This window comes from Nomascus leucogenys, chromosome 1a, assembly GCF_006542625.1.
Source record: "Nomascus leucogenys isolate Asia chromosome 1a, Asia_NLE_v1, whole genome shotgun sequence".
NCBI lineage: Eukaryota > Metazoa > Chordata > Mammalia > Primates > Hylobatidae > Nomascus > Nomascus leucogenys.
In genome coordinates this window covers 58,374,629-58,382,706 of record NC_044381.1, presented here as the reverse complement: position 1 = coordinate 58,382,706, position 8,078 = coordinate 58,374,629, and the positions used below count along the sequence as shown (strand labels likewise).

Here is an 8,078-nt window from a genome sequence, read left to right as displayed (position 1 = left end):
GTCTCTGAAATGGCTTGGAGGCATTTTCCCCATTGTCTTGGCTATTAACATTCAGCTCCTCTTTACTTAATGTAAGTTTCTGCAGCCTACTTGAATTCCTCCCCAGAGAATGGGTTTTTCTTTTCTACCACATGGCCAGGCTGCACATTTTCCAAACTTTTATGCTCTGCTTAACTTTTAAATGTAAGTTCCAATTTCAGGTCATTTCAGGTTTATGCAGATGAGTGTAGGCTTTTGGATGCCGCCAGGCCACATCTTCAATGCTTTGCTGCTTAGAAATTTCTTCGGCCAGATACCCCAAATCATCTCTCTCAAGTTCAAAGTTCAATAGATCCCTAGAGCAGAGGCACACCGCTGCCAGTCTCTTTGCAAAAGCATAGCAAGAATGGTCTTTACTCTAGTTCCCAATAAGTTCCTTGTCTCCATTGATACCTTCTCAGCCTGGACTTCACTGTCCATATTACTATCAATATTTTGGTCACAGCCATTCAACAAGTCTCTAGGAAGTTCTAAACTTTCCCTCCTCTTCCTGTCCTGTCTTCTTCTGAGCTCTCCAGACTCTTCCAACCTCTGCCCTTTACCCAGTTCCAAAGTCACTTCCACATTTTCATGTCTTTAGAGCAATGCTCCACTCTCGGTACCAATTTTCTGTATTAGTTTATTCTTGTAGTGCTATAAAAAACTACTTGAGACTGGGTAATTTATAAAGAAAAGAGGCTTAATTGTGCTCACACTTCTGCAGGCTGTACAGGCTTCTGCTTCTGGGGAGGCCTCAGGAAACCTACAATCATGGCAGAAAGCAAAGCAGAAGCAGACGTATATTCACATACCTGGCAGGAGAGAGAGAGAGTGAAGGGGGAGGTGCTATACACTTTCAAACAACCAGATCTCGTGAGAACTCTGTCACAAAACAGCACTAGGGGGATGGTGCTAAACCATTAGAAACCACCCCCACAATTCAATCACTGTCCACCAAGCCTCTCCTCCAACACTGGCAATTACAATTTGACATGAGATTTGGGTGGGGACACAGAGCCAAACTATATTCGAAGTGTTGGGGCAGTGGCTCATACTCTAAGTCTCCTTCACATCTAGTTGATGCATTAATTTATATACACAGCTGTCTCACCACCAGGCAAAGAGGAATTGAGATGCACTTTTAAATCTCTTCTGGGCCATGATGCTATCAATTGTTGTGACCCTGTATGTGGCTATTTTGATACCTGTAATTTAGATTCCACCAGGTGTAGTGGGAACTAGTAGAAACTTTAGGGAAATGAGGTGAGCAAGGTAAATTGGGACATAAAATCACATCTAGGCAAATTTTGGATGAGGATGTGATTAGAAGTGTAAGTGAGGAATGAAAAGAACAGAGCAATATTATAGCCTCAGAGTGGGGGGCTATGGGAGACAATGAGAAGTGGGGTTAGGGGGGATTTTATGAATCTTTATGGATGAATGGCTAGTATAAATTCACTAGGATTTAGTGAATTTATAAATGGCTAGGATAATTTCACTCCAAATTATGAAAACATATATTTTCTTCTCTTTTAAGAATAAAACGTCTAGTATAAATTCACTAGGATTTAGTGAGTTTATAAATGGCTAGGATAATTTCACTCCAAATTATGAAAACATATATTTTCTTCTCTTTTAAGAATAAAATGTCTTTTAAAAGAAAATAAATAAATGTCTATTAAAAGAAAATAAATAAAACATATATTTTCTTCTCTTTTAAGAATAAAATGGCTAGTATAAATTCACTAGGATTTAGTGAATTTATAAATGGCTAGGATAATTTCACTCTAAATTATGAAAACATATATTTTCTTCTCTTTTAAGAATAAAATGCCTATTAAAATGAACTTTGTATAAAAGTATTACAGATCAAAAGCTGTATTTATACGTATTGATTTGAGGTCCAATTATGCCTCAAACCCTGAATGGGCCCAGCAAGTAAACTGGACACACAAACACTTAGATTCCACCTCTACTAAACAATTTGATTAAGGCAAAACGGGAGAGGCGTAGCAACACAGGAAATCTGCCCAGAAACTAATTTGGCAGAGATGTCAAGTTAAACTGTTGAAAGTTACAAATCTCCAGAAAGGCAGTTCTTTCTCATGATAAAAGTGCTTAAAATCTAAACATGAACCCTGTGCCTAGCTTATTTCTTCAACAAATGCAAAGAGCTATAGACTATTAATATCAAGTTTCCACACAAAATGGCTCAAGAATTTATTTGAAATACCTTACTTATGAACTGAAATAAACTTGGCAAACTGCAATTATGTTAAAGTATTATACCAAAAATTCAAATCGGCCTACTCCTGAAGTTTCACCATTGCAATTTCCAGAGATGTCTTTTCTATCATAACGTTACATATAACATGGCCTGTAAACCTTTGGATCACGATTGTGTAAGCTAGATGCACCATTTAACCTCAGGGTAGAATAAATTAGCAGCAACTAAATCTCAATTGTGACAGCTTGTATAACAAGCACAATACCTGGAATATTCTCATGAGAGGCATCTTAAGTAATATACTACACTCTGCAGCAATTACCTAATTTTTCCACATGATCTTAAGACTTTTGTGCCTTGATTCTGTTAAAAACATCAACTAGTATGAACACTAAATCATACCCATTGTTTTTGAGTAAACAAGTTCTCTGAAATTTAATAGATCTAGTTAATATTGCTACAGTATTTCTAAAAGCTTGGGTTTTATGAGTGGATTCCAGGGCTATTTCAACACCAATAGAATCAAATATGCTTTCATAAAATTGTCATTTAAAAATAATTCAGAAACTAAGCAGTGGGAGAGCACCACTAGGGGCATGGTGTGATGTGGGGGTTGGTGGGAAACAGAGAAGAAACTGCAGAGAGCAAAGTATAACTAGTAATATGCTTTCTATGATATTGCAGAAACACGTGTGTCTAGTGAGATTAACTTGATTGGAGTTTCTTATACAATAGACTGATCACTGAGATTCTTAACTCAGGTTTCAATCAATGACAAAATCGAAAATGTTAACAAGAGAGATTTTTTTTTTTTTTTTTTTTTTTTTTTTTTTTTTTTTGAGACGGAGTCTCGCTCTGTCGCCCAGGCTGGAGTGCAGTGGCGCAATCTCGGCTCACTGCAAGCTCCGCCTCCCGGGTTCACGCCATTCTCCTGCCTCAGCCTCCGGAGTAGCTGGGACTACAGGCGCCCGCCACTGCGCCCGGCTAATTTTTTGTATTTTTAGTAGAGACGGGGTTTCACCGTGGTCTCGATCTCCTGACCTCGTGATCCACCCGCCTCAGCCTCCCAAAGTGCTGGGATTACAGGCGTGAGCCACCGCGCCCGGCCCTACAAGAGAGATTTTAGAAATGGATGGCAGGCTGTGAATTTTGCAGATATTGTGCTTGCATTTCAAATTCCTTTTTCAGACTTTCCAAGTAAGCGTGCACATTCCCAGGGCCAGGATATTTGGCGAAATACACCAGGATATCAGTTGCACACCTTCCGTCTTGCTGCTGGCAGAAACTGTAGTTGTAGATTTCTCAACAAGGTGGGCAATGCCACTAGAGCATCCCTGACCTCTTTAGCATAAGGGTTTGGAAGGCAGGAGCCACAGACTTGGCCTTGAATGCCCTAGCAGTCTGGGTTTCTGCAGTTTGTTTTGGTAGCAATAGTTTTCTGACACCATTGATAACAAGTAGAGCCCAGGGAATCGTTATGTATCTTCTTTGGAGAGTTGCTGCAGTTGGCCTCCAACCCTTCCTCTGTGACTTCTTCCCCTGGGTGAATTATATGCAGAAGGGTCATGGATGAGCTGGAGCAATGAATTCTGGGCATGTCATCTTCCTTCACGCAGCCATCCACTGTCTTGCTGTTTCTCACTGGCGTGTCCTTATCCTCTTCCTCTTCTTCCTCCTCCTCCATGAGTAGAGCGCCAAGGGACCAGGGGACTTGGTGAGAAGAGGAGCTCTCTGTTCAGGGTTTCTCCTGGAAGCAACACCCGGAAATGTATGCCTTGGGGATGTCCTTGATTGTGAATTGGAGCCTGGGAGGGAACGTCTTCTAAGGAACAAGCCAGGGAAGCTTTCTCACTCTGACATGTGTTTTCCAGGCATTGCTTTGTTTTGCTTTATACTGAAAGCCTTTTTCTCCAAAAAAATTCATGTCACCTTTATCTTCCAAATCAGAACTGGAATTGGTCACGGAATTCTCTGAGGGTTCGGGGAGGGGGCTCTGCTTTTTTGTTGGCTGCTCCCCTGGTATTTCGCGCTGGAAGCTTCATCACCACCCTGAGAGGTTGAGTGTCTGCACTGGGTGCGGGTCCTACAGCCTTCCCAGACTCACTGGGAAGCCTCATGTTTGCAAAATTATAGGCAGCAACGCCATCACAACTGTCATCAGAGCGTGACTAGGTTTCCATGGAAATCAATTTCACATATATGAATTTCTCTACGTTCTTTAATCAGATCCTTTTGCAGCATGCCACAAGTGTTCATACTGGCAGCGGGCGCCTAGGCCGGCTTGGAGCAGGGAGCCATTTTCTTTTTCTTTTTTTTTTTTTTTTGGAGGGGGCAGAACAGAGTCTGGCTCTGTCGCCCAGGCTGGAGTGCAGTGGCCGATCTCGGCTCACTGCAAGCTCCGCCTCCTGGGCTCACATCATTCTCCTGTCTCAGCCTCCCTAGTAGCTGGGACTACAGGAGCCCGCCACCACGCCCGGCTAATTTTTGTATTTTTTAGTAGAGACGAGGTTTCACCATGTTAGCCAGGATGGTCTTGATCTCCTGACCTTGTGATCCGCCTGCCTCAGCCTCCCAAAGTGCTGGGATTACAGGCATGAGCCACTGCTCCCGGCCCAGGGAGCCATTTTCTTATGCTTGACGTTTATTTCTCCAAAATAACTGATGAACCCAGTTATCTTCTCAGCATTGTGGGTTCACCTTTAACTCTTTATTCTACTTCAGCCCCAGACTTGCTCAGTTACCAAGTCCACACCCCTCTTTGGGTGCACTGGCTGGAATTCCTTACCTAGATTCAACCACCACCCTCTGCCCCCTGCTTTATGCCGGAAGTCATCGAACTAATCTCCATGAGCCAGATCCCCACACCCTTAATATCTGGTTTCATAAGACTGTTAATAAGTGCAAGCGTTGCTCTGAATATACCACAAATATTAATTTACTTAATCCTCCAAATATTTAATAGCTTGGTGAAGTGAGAACTATTATTATTCCCATTTTGAAGGTGAGGACACAGGTTAAGTGACTCACCCAGGGTCACGGACCGAGAAAATGGTGGAGCCAGGATTCAGAGAGAGCCTACTTGGCTCCAAAGCTCGTACCCTTAACCACCATGCTACGGTGGAGCTCCTTTTCTGAAATACTGTTTTCATGATGTTTCTTTCTTGCTTCAAAACCTGTAATGGCTTGTTTACTTTTAGGGGAATTGAAGGCTCTGGGGTCTGATAGAAAGCTGTCCATTAAGTGATCCCACTTATCCAGCTTTGCCTTTCATGCTTCTCACCGGGGCCCCTCTCCTATCACCCAACTTGCCTCCTCCCAGAGATCTTTCTCAATGCTGGAAGCTGTGCCTTCATCACCATTCCCTATTTCTCTTTGCCGGGCTCAGCTGGGGCCACCTTACAGTAATTTTTTTTTCTCTGAATTCCTGTAAATTTGAAGTCTGTGATCGCTCATGTAATAATGGATTAAAATGTGCTTTGGGTTTTTTTTTTTTTAAGCTGTTTCAAGGACTATGTCTTATATTGTTAACTGGCTCTAAAAGTTCTTTAAGGCAAGAGCCAGATATTCTAAATAAATCTAAATTTTTCTTATCTCTAACATGGCAAAGAATTCCTAAACTCTTGTCTCATTCTGTAGTTTTGTCATATTTCTGGCTGTGTTAGAACATGCAGCAAAGTTCTCGGAAGAAATAGGTGCTTAATAAGTATCAGTAGTTTTGACTCATCCTGAAATCCTGCTGAAATAAACCAAAGATGAGAATTTCTGCCATTTGATTAGGGATTTTGGAAGCGTAGAGTCATTGTAGGTTTTCAGCTCCTATTTCTCGTCATGGAGGAATGAAAGATGAAAATGACTGTGTTGAATGAACTTATCAGTCACTCAGCATCCCTTTGTAGTTTCAACAGCTTTTTCAACAGCTCAGGGGAGCAGGACTGGTTATTCTTTGAGCAGGGAGGTCCTTTATTACATCAGGAAGGTGCATCAGACTTAAGGCAGCCCAATCTCAGGAGGTGAACTGGAAAAATGGATAGGATTCAGTAGGTAGGCTGGCCATGAGGTGAGCCTATTTGATTGGCTGCCTCCAGAATTAGACTATAGGGTGAGTAGGAGAGTGGCCAATGGGAAACAAATAAGGAATGTAAGAGAGATGCCATTTTGAGGTAGACCCAAAGGTAGAGGTAAAGAGAAAGAGAAAGAAAGATTGAGAACAGGGAGGATAGCCATGCTGAGAGCTACATTCACTGTAGCTTCTTATTCCAGTTCTGGTCCTTGTATTTTCTTTGGATATACATCGTTCTTATCATTAAATTCATGTAATTGGCCATATGATATTTAGATTACACAAATCTGCCAGCACAAATAGCACTTTGCCTTAAAGACAAAATAAAATCATCTTTTCCTTAGAGAAAGATACAGCATCTTGTATCTTCAATTAATTGTAGTTCAAGAGAAAAAATTTTATTAGATGTTTTCTTTTTCTTTTAAACTCAAGTGTTTTAGGATAAGACTTCAAAGAATCTTACAGGGTGAAAAGTACCACAACTCATGCATTATAAAGAAAAAACGATTTTGTTTTTAAAACAATATCTTATGTAATTGGGAGCCAAGTGAACTTAATTACCATGTGAATAATTCGGAGAGGCAAATTAACTGCAATAAAAATAATTTCAGTCCATGGCGGACCTTTATATTCATGCAACTCAAATGACATGACCCTGGAAGAGTGAACTTAAGGTTCTGAAATCTGGTTGTTGCATCAGCAAATATTTGTTGACCACCTTCTGTGTGTCACTACCCTAAATTACCCTAAAGTATTTTGGAAATCTAGTGTTCTTATTGCCTTGCTTCTGTTCACCCATTTCCACTGGGGCAGGCCTATAAGCCTTCCTTTCAACCTGTACTTTTCCTCCATCCCACTCGTCTTCCCTGCAACCCTTCTAGTCTCCACAACAGAGGACAGAAGAAGGAAGCATCAAGATGGCAGGAATGTGACTTGTCACTTTTAGGTAGGGTTGAAGCTGTGTGGCAGTGCTCCAATGAATTGAATTCAGTAGTATCTGTGGTGGGGGTGTCCTTGTAATAGGCCTCATGCCAGACTCTTCAAGGAATTCAAAGAAACTAGAACATTGCAGTGTTTTCAAATAATAATATCTTATCAAATGGTCTTCCCTTTATTAGACAACAGGTCTGCTTACAAATCATTGGAATTCAAAACACAGGACATGTGCTTTATTAACGGCCCAAAGATCAGCAAGAGGAAGATGAGGAGCAGACATGGAAAAGGATCCCTGAAGGTAAAGAATTTCAGGTTGATCTCTGACTCAAATGGACAGACTCTTCATAGTTCAGGGTGAAGTCATGTAGGAGGATGTACACAAAGCAAACAGGGAAAGTGTCTGGAGGTAGAGAAGTACAGGCACAAATAAGCAAGTGTGTGTTTTGTAAAATTTGAAGATCTTTGGATGAGCAGGCACAGCACACTGACACATGATGAGAGGCAGAATTCTTTGTTACTTACAGCTCCAAATTAGAGGAGGCTGCTGCACAGGCCCATGCACAGGATTGTACTAGGGGACAGGCTAACAGCAAGCAGGAGCTACAAAATGCAGCTTATGTACAGCAAACAGGGTAGGGGTAGTTAGGTTTTTGGGACTTTCTAGGGATTGGCTAATTTGAATAATTAATTACACAGCTCTAGAGCATAGAGGCTGTTCCTAATTGTTTACTATCTGGTACAGGAGTGTGAAAGCTCCCTAAATGGGGGCCTTTGTGAGATTATTCTTAATGGCCGCAGAGAGTAGGAACCTGATAAGAAAAGTGGTTTTTTCTTTTT

The 8,078-nt window shown here is 41.4% G+C and overlaps 1 pseudogene; it reads right to left on the bottom strand.

The window, feature by feature from the left end:
* Nucleotides 1-3,367: 3,367 nt before the first annotated feature.
* Nucleotides 3,368-4,455, bottom strand: LOC100584272 (annotated as a pseudogene).
* Between the last annotated feature and the right edge of the window lie 3,623 nt (nucleotides 4,456-8,078).